This window comes from Hemibagrus wyckioides, linkage group LG12 (assembly GCF_019097595.1).
Source record: "Hemibagrus wyckioides isolate EC202008001 linkage group LG12, SWU_Hwy_1.0, whole genome shotgun sequence".
Taxonomy (NCBI): domain Eukaryota; kingdom Metazoa; phylum Chordata; class Actinopteri; order Siluriformes; family Bagridae; genus Hemibagrus; species Hemibagrus wyckioides.
This window is the reverse complement of record NC_080721.1, coordinates 10,313,550-10,325,267: the sequence shown is the minus strand read 5'-3', so window position 1 is coordinate 10,325,267 and position 11,718 is coordinate 10,313,550.

The window sequence follows — 11,718 nt, the reverse complement described above, 5'->3', positions numbered from 1 at the left end:
TTTGTTTCGTATGCTCGGAAGTGACCAAGTAACAATGTCCAATCCCATCAGCAAGGAGTCGAGTCACAAAAACTCCAATCCAAATTCTCAAACATCAGAAGCATTACGTTTTCACGAGTGTGTTTTTACTGCTGGATTTTATATTACAGAACAAAACATGAGAATATCTTGAGATTGCATTAACCTCAGACCTAAAAAATGTAACCTAAAACACGTTTGATTAGCATATTGACTTCAAGACAATGGAACTGGAAGCGCTAATCAGTGCTAAAAATTCGAATCATTCCCTGGTTTAAGGACCCCCTTCGTGCAGCACTGAAAATAAAGCAAAAAATGAAGAAATAAAAGCCTTCAGAAAATTTGGACAATGCTATTCCCGTATACGGAATATTCTAAATATTCCAGAGAGGTGAATGTGTTGAGGTTACAGGGAGAATGTTATGTATATTTTTCATACATTTGCACATGAATACACCGATAATCTGATTTTTAAAAGTGTTTAAATGATTATATTTCTGTAGGAACAGAGGGTTGAGACACTTTATGTTTATGATTTGATACACAGACATGAACCTTTTGTATATTTGTGTATAAAGACAGCTCATGGAGAGCAGGATGCTGATGAAAAGACGAGTGTCGGAGAATTTAGTCTGTATGGAGAGACCAGCGAGGGCAACACCTGAGGCACTAATCCCCAGGTTTCACTCTTATTAAGAGTCAGGATGAAATCCAACCTGCCGGAACATCAAACCGAGTGATATGTCGAGTCGAGTCACTCACACACACACACACACACACACACACTGAATCTCCTTCTCTCCTGCTCGCCTTCTCTTTTAGCCTGACCCTGCGCTTTCTTATTCAGTTAGTTCAAGTACAATCAAGCCTTTTCACTTGCAAATCAGGCTGGTGCTGGCGCGGAGCAGACGAGCAGAGCTCATTTAGTAAAAGAAAAGGCTCAGTGTAGAGAGAGAAAACAGCCTATTAAAAAAGACATATGTAGCTAAATTCCAAGGTCCCACGGGATATGCAAAAAGGCACAGACCTCCCGTACGAATGACCTCCATTTTTTTCTTTTTTTTTCTTATGCAAACCGCACAGCTACGATAAGCTGTGTAGAAAAGGAAAAGAAGAAAAAAAAATACGTTAGGTATTCCGGCGTGTACGTGAATGGCCCTGTTCTGTAGGAGGGTGATAAAGTATTCTTCACAGACACCACACTCAATTGACCCGCTATTAATAATACTGGAGGATTAATTAAAACGGCCGCTTGAGGACAACAGCTGAATATAAACGTCTTTTTAAATGGCCTTGGCTGAAAGGAAGAGCCACTCACATGCCTTACTGTCAGCCAGAGAGCAAACGCCGGTCACGCTACCTTTACGCTACAGCAAAAAAAAGAAAAAATGGCTACTCTGCACCTGATGCTACTCGATGCGCTCGGAGTTAAGTAGAGCGTTAAGTGAGAGGTTCGTAACACATGGGATCTGAATGGTATGAGTCAGATGAGATAATCTCACTGGTCTGAACTGAACTGAATCCTGAGCCAATTTTTCAGTCGGCTAATGTTTGCTAATCGTGCTAATCACGCTAATTCATTGAAGATCAGATTTCCTCTGCTATGAGCTCTGATTATGAAAATAACAGCTTTAATAGAACTTACGGCATCTTCTATACTATATCCATACTATCTTAAAATGCTTCAGAAATTATATATATATATATATATATATATATATATATATATATATATATATATATATATATATATATTTAAATTTATTTTATTTTATTTTTTGCATTAATAAATCCATTTACACATTAGTACTTTTCCTTAGATTTTTCTTTAAAGATTAAAGACATTTTAGTTCATTCTCTCAGCCCTGATTGTTACCTGAATACATTGAACCCTATGACAAATCTGGAATTTTTTCCAGACATTTCATCAAATGTCTGAATTTTCTCAAGATGCCGTGAAGAAGAAAAATGAGTGCTTGCATTCCTTTAATGAGGTGAAAGAAATCCTGATGAACGAATTCATGCTAATTCCTCATGCTAGTTAAAGACGGTTAAGGTTTTGCTAATTCAGTGCTAAAAATTTAATAGAAATGCAGCTCAAGAAAAAAACATGATGGTTAAGGGTTCAGGTTGCAAAGGCTAATAGCACTCCAATCATGGTATCAGTCAGATATTGGGATTTCCTCCTCAGTCCTTTCCAGATATTCATCCAGTGCTTTTGTTCTCTCGGTCAGACCACCCACCATGCCATCCATCAGCCTGCTCTCCAGCTGTGGCCTGGCCGTGGCCCGTTTGTGTTACTTTGTTTCCATGTGGCTGAGGTCTTTCTCCTCACTCTCTCTCCTCTACAATGCCGCAAATGCGCTGGCCTTTGTCCCTGGTGCAGGTGTCCGGGGCATGAAAGGAGCCCAGGCTGAGCGCTCCATTCACCCAAACACCCACCTGTGGCAGACGCCAGGCCCACATGACTCACCACGACGGCCTGCGTTACAAAGAGCGAAGGCTTCATTACTGATGACCACGTGGGTGGAATTCATTCATTAAACTCGCATACGTGCATAATAATAACGCTCGGACCGGCCCGGGGTGGGGTGGGGGCTGCATCTGGCTAACCGGACCGTGTGAGAAGCAAAATACAGTAGGCCACGTGTGCAAAAATATGCGAACAAAAGACTCATGTGATAAATGTAGAGTGGATAGTGGGACGTGTCCCAATCCAAACAGCAGCCTCCAGCAGTCTAAACAGCCCTCCGACAGATAAAAGAGTTGTTTTAAAGAGGGGGAGAAAAAAGGCCAGGTCATGTGATCGGGGTGTGCTGTTTCTAGGCGACACGGCCAGTTTGGAGCCAGCAAAGCCTGAACGCAGCCTGGATACAAAGCCAATGACTTTTTTAAACATCACACACACACACACACACACACGCCAATCGGCTGCTTGCACCTGTCTCGGGCGTGCTTTCATGACTTTGCACTAATCAGCAATGCAGATCGATCAGATTATAAGTGACACGTGACAGAAATTTTAACTGACACGCTTCATATTGATGAGGAGTGTCTGGTCAATCATTCCATTTTGGGTGATGATTCGTTATCTATGACATCAGCGGCTTTGACTGTCTGAGACCTGGGATGCAATCGATTTCATATAACAGGCAGTCTCTTGATTGCTATAATGATGTCTGATTATCACGTTTAACACGTGCTTCACTTCTGGGACTGTAGAATAACTTTCTTAAAAAGGAACACCCTTCTGATTGGTTGTAAATTTGATAATGAAAACAATCTCGATATAATAAATAAATCTCATATAATTCAGATCACTATAAGGATTTCCTTAGGGACTGCTCCTGTGAAAACGTTTTCATTTTATATAAATCAAATAAAAAAAATTCATCTTTCTTTCCGTTTAAATAATTTAGACTGTAGAGTGCTCTGTGATTACTAATGAGCCAGAGACTTCGACCTTGCGAATATTAAACTTTCTTTCTTTCTTTCTTTTTTACATAATAAATCCCTTTAGTCAAGTCAAGTGGGTTTCATTGTCATTCCCCTTTGTATCTATTGTATACAGTTTCTCAAGGATGGTGGTGCGGCACGTGGAATTACGTCACGTGAACTACACGATAGTTTTGTGTCTGTAAACTTTTTTGATAGGTAGAGAGGAGAAGGTCGGCTTTTCATTCTACTGCAAGTTGTATACTGTATAATTGTGTACAACAAATAAAATCTTCAATCGTGAATCTTAAAAATGTGTCTCATACAGCGAGCAGGCATAACATTATGACCATATATTGTGTTGGTCCGCCTTTTGCTGCAAAAACAGTCCTGACCCGTCCTGCACTGTGTATCCTGACACCTTTCTATCAGAACCAGCATTAACTTCTTCAGCAATTTGAGCAACAGTAGCTCTTCTGTTGAATCGGATCACACAGTCCAGTCTTCTCTCCCCACGTGCATCAGTGAGTCTTGACCGCCCATGACCCTGTCTCCGGTTCACCACCATTCCTTCCTTGGACCACTTTAGATAGATACTGACCACTGCAGACCGGGAACACCCCACAAGAGCTGCAGTTTTGGAGATGCTCTGATCCAGTGGTCTAGCCATCACAATTTGGCTCTTTGTCAAACTTGCTCAAATCCTTACACTTTTACACATTTTTCCTGCTTCTAACATCAACTTTGAGGACAAAATGTTGACTTGCTGCCTAATATATCCCACCCACTAACAGGTGCCATGATGAGGAGGTCATCAGTCTTATTCACGTCACCTCTCAGTAGTCATAATGTTATGGCTGATCTGTGTATATAGTAAGGTGTCTAGGCAGGTGTATTATTTACATTCGTTGTGTAATAAATTAGTTGCATAACAAATTTAGCTTGTATAATCAATAATTTTGACAAATTGTCATATTATTGTAATGCAATCTGATGGTAAACTTCATAATGTAATTATTTGTTTGTTTGTTTTACATTAAATTTTCAATTAAGTTCTGACTTTGTCTGTCTGAAGTTTTCAAACCCTGGAACATTTTAGGGTTGTTTTAGCCAGAATTAGTAAGAATATTTTATATTTTACTCACAACAATGAGCTGTGGTTCATACCAAGTCAAGACTTTTCAGCTTTTGAATTTTAAGCTGAAATTATTTACACAATTCTGAGAAAATCCACAGACAATTTTTAATGTACAAAATGTAGATTATTTTATTTTATTTTTTTATATATATACACTATATTGCCAAAAGTATTCGCTCACCCATCCAAATAATCAGAATCAGGTGTTCCAATCACTTCCATGGCCACAGGTGTATAAAATCAAGCACCTAGGCATGCAGACTGTTTTTACAAACATTTGTGAAAGAATGGGTCGCTCTCAGGAGCTCAGTGAATTCCAGCGTGGAACTGTGATAGGATGCCACCTGTGCAACAAATCCAGCCGTGAAATTTCCTCGCTCCTAAATATTCCACAGTCAACTGTCTGCTGTATTATAAGAACGTGGAAGTGTTTGGGAACGACAGCAACTCAGCCACGAAGTGGTAGGCCACGTAAACTGACGGAGCGGGGTCAGCGGATGCTGAGGCGCATAGTGCGAAGAGGTCGCCAACTTTCTGCAGAGTCAATCGCTACAGACCTCCAAACTTCATGTGGCCTTCAGATTAGCTCAAGAACAGTGCGCAGAGAGCTTCATGGAATGGGTTTCCATGGCCGAGCAGCTGCATCCAAGCCATACATCACCAAGTGCAATGCAAAGCGTCGGATGCAGTGGTGTAAAGCACGCCGCCACTGGACTCTAGAGCAGTGGAGACGCGTTCTCTGGAGTGACGAATCGCGCTTCTCCATCTGGCAATCTGATGGACGAGTCTGGGTTTGGCGGTTGCCAGGAGAACGGTACTTGTCTGACTGCATTGTGCCAAGTGTAAAGTTTGGTGGAGGGGGGATTATGGTGTGGGGTTGTTTTTTAGGAGCTGGGCTTGGCCCCTTAGTTCCAGTGAAAGGAACTCTGAATGCTTCAGCATACCAAGACATTTTGGACAATTCCATGCTCCCAACTTTGTGGGAACAGTTTGGAGCTGGCCCCTTCCTCTTCCAACATGACTGTGCACCAGTGCACAAAGCAAGGTCCATAAAGACATGGATGACAGAGTCTGGTGTGGAGGAACTTGACTGGCCTGCACAGAGTCCTGACCTCAACCCGATAGAACACCTTTGGGATGAATTAGAGCGGAGACTGAGAGCCAGGCCTTCTCGTCCAACATCAGTGTGTGACCTCACAAATGCGCTTCTGGAAGAATGGTCAAAAATTCCCATAAACACACTCCTAAACCTTGTGGACAGCCTTCCCAGAAGAGTTGAGGCTGTTATAGCTGCAAAGGGTGGACCGACGTCATATTGAACCCTATGGATTAGGAATGGGATGTCACTTAAGTTCATATGCGAGTCAAGGCAGGTGAGCGAATACTTTTGGCAATATAGTGTATATTGAAATGTCATTCAAGTAATCCAGAGACTTGGAGTTTAGATCTAGAAAAAATGAAAGATTTCTAAAACACAAATAAATAAATAAATAAATAATAACAAAATAAATAATAACAAAATAATTAAAAAAAAACTATAAATAAAAAATTTATCAGTCACAAAAAGCTAGAAAATAATTGAATATTTTCAGATTGTATCGACTCATACACTGTATTTCAGATACTCTGTTATTTTTTTATTCTCTATTATTTTTCTCTATTCACGTTATGAGCTCATTAATAAGAATTCCTTGACCTTCGGAGACTTTAGTCGTCTAAAAATCTGAGTTTTGCTTTGATGTTTTTCCTCGTGTTTTCTCTGTTGTGTGATTTTGTTTAGCTCTAACGTCCTTGATTATACTTTGCATGTCAACCGTGGTGAGTTTACTTTCCGAAGGGATTTTCGAACTTGAGGTGTCTAATTATCAGCGCTGCTATACTGGGACTGGAGTCCTCTCGCTGGGGGGACGTGAGGCGTAAAAGCCTGGCGTGTTTGTGATCTTGACGTGTCTCAGCAGAGCAGGCCACGAGGGAGAACGCTTAACTCGTCTTTAATGAAACCAAGCCTCATGGCTTCGCTTTCCGCGCTCTTTAAACTCCCTGCTCGGAGATGGCGCCGTGTTTCTCTTTTACTAGCTTCTTGGTTTTCTCTCAGAAAGACAAAAAAATGTGTGTTTGTGTATTCCCCCTCCCCCACATCATCACCCCCCCCATTCTCTTCCCCTCCCCCTGCCAGCCACGCTGTTTTTCCTCGCTAATTGCGGTCTGCTGGAGTCACCTCCGAGTCGGGCTCAAAGGGGATCGCGATCATGTTGCACTGGGGCTGTTAAACATGTTGTTCAAAGCAACAGTTAGCCTCGCAATTTGACATTATTCAGGATTAGAAAGTGTTCTGTAATTATGCGCGGATCAAATGAAATTTGTTTTAACAATTAACACTGATGGGAAATTTGTCTCCGTGCTGTGCTTCGAGGATGGCCCAGGTCTGCGCTTTCATTTATTTCAATTTCATCTTTTGACATGAATATGGATTTTTTTTCCCCCTTTCTTTCTTTTTTTTTTTATGCGCTTGCCTTGTAAATCAATCTTGATTCGGTCGTTGTGATTCGCTCGGCTCCCGGCCTTCCTGCATCACCCTGAATTAGCTTGCCTGCTCTTTCTCACTGAACAATTAGTTGTATTAAGAGTGAAAGCTTTAATCAATGCCTGGCCTGGCCCCTCGCTGCGCCCTGTGGCTGATTGGAGCTTCTGCAGCCTACACACACACACACACACATATACACACATGTATACACGTACACACACTGGCACTTAAAGTGGCTCAGTGAAACAGGCCTGTGCAGCATCACAGCAGGAAACGTAGACGAAGGGAAATGCACAGATGTAAAAGCGTAATGTGCAACCAACAGACTCGTGCTAGCCCCCCCTGTGTGTGTGTGTGTGTGTGTGAAGGGGTTTGTGTTTCCTCTGGGCTTAAATGTCACTCACAGCACAGTCTGTTCTGCAGAAATTGCACAAACACACACACAAATCTGTGACATCGGTGGTCCTCGGAAAAGAAGTCAAATGCGCTAAAAAGCCACCAGCTGGAACTAATTTAATAAGCCACAGGCAGATATGTTATAGCATAAACGTTTAGTAGGCATTTAAATTACAGTTATTGCTTAATTGTATACAATTTGTATACAATTATACACCAGTAAGCCGCAAAAAGTGAGGACCTCCGATTGATTTAGCTTCGACGCGATCTTCATTACCGCTTCTCCGCCTGCCGTAAAAGGAATTTGCTTGGGGAAAAAAAACCAAAAATAAATAAATAAATAAATAAATGGAACTCATGTGCAGAACGGATAAACAAACCCCCCTTCACTGTGGCCCCAGAGGCAGATCTATCTTTTCAGCAGCCCCTTAAATATGACAAGTTTTTACACAAACATGATGTGACTGAAACCCCTGTAACGGACAAGAGAATTGAGAAACAAATCCATTATTTATGTTTGTATTCCAGTCCGAAAAAAATCAGACACGCCTCAAGCTGGGGACATCCGTAACTAAACATCTGGCTGAAAGTTGCACTGGTGTAGAAGAGCAGCATGATTATCATGTGTGTCTGGTCTGATCAGTTTGTTTTAGACATACACAATTGACAAGGTGGTGGGTACAACAACAAGAACGACAACAACGACTAATCTTCCTGATCTGGTACCTCTTATACCTCTGGTGGTACATGCACCACATAGTAGACACTCCATTAAAAACATGTAATGGTTGACATTGTTACAATTACGACATTTGGCATCCAGAGCAACTTAAATTGACCTCATTTATACAACTGAGCGTTGAGTTCCTTCCTCAAGGGTCCCAGCAGTCGCAGCTTACTGGACCTCAGATTCAAACTCACAACCTTCTGGTCAGTATCCCAACAGCTTAACCACTGAGCTTCCATTTATTTTCTGTGAGGAAATGATTCATTAACATTTTTGGAAGGAGTCTCCACTGTTCGCACTTTGGAACATCCATCCATCCATCCATGCGTGTCGCAGCGAACCTGGAGTCTATCCCAGGGACTTGGGTTACAAGGCAGGGGTCAGGGACAGGGCACACACACTCACTCACATGCCACAGACAATTTAGAAAGGCCAATCTGCCTACAAGGCATGTCTTTGGATTGGGGGAGGAAAATGGAGAACCTGGAGGAAATCCCTGAAGCACTGGCAGAACATGGAAATTCCACACACTCAAGGTGGAGATGGGAATCAACCCCCCAGCCCTGGAGGTGTAAGGTAAACTGGTGAACCGTAAGCCATCATGCACTTTGTAGGCAGGTAAATCTGCATTTTTATTAAACAGGAGGTGGGAAAAAAACAGAACATCTCATTCTTTAATAACTAATACCTTTTTGTGCTATGGGAGGAATGAAGCACAGGATGTGCCTGTGTAGAAAAATACTTCTTCTAATGGTAGCTCTTAACAGTACCTTCACTTAATGTGTCAGGACACTTCATTTTTATAAATAAGCATGGCCTATTGTGTTTGTGTATTTCAGGAACATGAGCTTACAAATCCAGGGTTTTGAGGTCAGTCCTGAGCCATGAGTTTCACATTTTCGCTTTGTGTCCACATGGGCTTCCTCTGGGTTTTCTGGTTTTCTCCGACATCTGAAAACATGAGACTGGATACCTTAAATTGGCTTTGTGTGTGAATAAGTTTACTAATGTGTGAGTGTGTGTGAGTGTGTGTGGGTGGGTGGGTCAACGTGATGCTCCGTCTTGATCTGGTGTCCCGTCCTTACACCCAATGCTCCTGGGGCAGACCATATCTACAACCCTTCCTTTAATTTTAGGGAAAAAGGTCAAATCTAGAACCACTTTTTTACTTTGATGTTGTTCTTCCTGAAGCTAAGCCTTTAAAGGTTCTATGTTGAACAGTGCTTTATTAGATCAGTAAGGATCTGGAGGTTTTTAGTAGGTTTAGAAGTCATATGGATCTTTGAGGAAGCCTTGAAAGACCTTCATATCTGAGATTGTAGGTTAGTGAAGATGAATAAACACTAAGGCGAAGTTGCTTTATGGCTCAATATCAAAAAAGTGTCAGATAGAACTTTAGAAAGTTTCAGTCATTTGATTAAGGAAGAGAAAACCAGAGAGACACTCATTTGATTAAGGAAGAGAAAACCGTGCTAAAGGATCCAGATCTCAGGATTAGAGCTCAGACCAAAATTCCCATCCATCAGACATGGCTCTGTGCCCTCCAGGCTCCTCCACCAGCAGCTGGTCTGAATGCAGCTCTTAGCCATTACGAGGAAATGAGCAGGAAGTGTGTGCAGGCGAGCAGACCGCTTAAGTTACGCTCTTCCTGGGCCAGCTCCCTCTCGCTGGGTATCTGGTCTCACTTTAGAGCCAAAATGAACGGAACTGCTCCTCTATAATTGCCTTCTCTCCTGCAGTTTATTATCGATCGAACAAGCCGGAGCGCAGCCGACACCGTTAAACGCGTTCCGTTTGGCTTTTACAGGCCCGACGATTTAATGGGATACACGATATCTTGGCAACACCGGGCAGCAATTAAATTATTCATCTTTAAGTTATCGATCCGTCATGATCCCTGTTCATCCAGCTCACGGCCGGCTTGGCCGCTTTGATCCTGCCCCTGCGGAGGCCGAAACCTGCAGCATGGAAACCTTTTAGTGCGGGCAGAGGGGCTGCATATTACATGAAGCCTGTAATATAGTGCATGTCATCGCCTCACACATCCGAATCTGAAATATCAGCATGTTTAGAGAAAATTTAACCTTCAGCTAATTCCATTAAGCTGTTTTGCTAGCCATTAGCAAAAAGTGAGGAGGCCGGTGCCAAGCTGCTTCAGCATTTCTCATAGCAAAGTCGTACTCTAATGAGAATCTCTTCAGGTATAAGTAAATACGTTCACACTATGGGTTTTCGTCATTTAATATTTAATTCATATTCATGTGCACATGTGGAAGAAGAAATTAATGTTCGCTTATACTTAAAGGGAAAAGACTGCATTTATACAAAGCCCCGTTTCATTTCTCTATGATTTAATCAAGTGTCCTCAACCTCAGCTGAATTCTAACCTTCAAGCGCTTTTTCAAATTCAGAGCCTTTAGCGTAGCCGAGTAGGATAACACCATGCCTCTACATCTATCTCTAGCTGTTCAGTTCTCCAAATATCTGATCTCTTCAAATTTTCCCCGACAAATTATCGACAACTTCAGTCAAATGTAGTCTCCTGGAAAGATAGACAGAGTTCCTGAGCGTCCGCTTTTTGCTTTATTGACCTGGACAAAACCTGATGATCCGTTTTAGATCACGTCCAATGGCGGTTCGTCTGAGCACACACTTCAACAGAAGAGATTAGACACGAGGAAAATCTGACCTTGTATACAAAACACTTGACATCACACATACCGGGTTTGTCAATGTCACACATTTTCTTACATTCAAATAGAGATGTAGAATCTTCGATACTGAGTATTCACAATATTTCTTTCCCCAGAAAAAGTATTTGTTCCTGTTTTGTGGTGCCCATGTTGAGCACTGAGTGTCTTTGTCATGTCTCACTCAACAGTGGAGGTTAATATCAAGCTCTTATGAAAGTAGACACTCAGAGCTGTGAGTTTGTCATGTTTCAGATGGATTTCTGGTTTTCCCTAGACTACTAGGGGGTGATATATTCATTGAAATGTTCCAAAGTTTCCACACAAACGATTGTAAAGTAAACGTTGCTATCAAACCTATTTCTTGCTCTCTGAGACGCTCCAAGTGCTTTTTTCATAAGCAGATAAATGTGAAGGTGTTTATCTTCAACCAGTAAAATTCTGTGTAAGGTTCTCCAACAGAGGGAAAAACACACGTCTCACACTGAAAGCCAACAGACTCATTTTAGATCAGACTCACAGCCAGAAGATCACTCATTTCTTTATACTGAGTTAAAAAATATCCAGTTTCTGTATCTGTACCACCTTGTCAGTGTATTGGTTAAAAAATAATTCAGACACAGCCTCTAGACTAGCAGTGTGGTCTCTGACTTTTGTACCTTACTCTCTATATATATATATATATATATATATCTGAGAATTCCTCAACACAGAATATCTCAAAATACAAACAAATAAGTGGCCTAATTTAAACCACTTTGACCCTGACCAAGCAGCTACTAAGAATGAA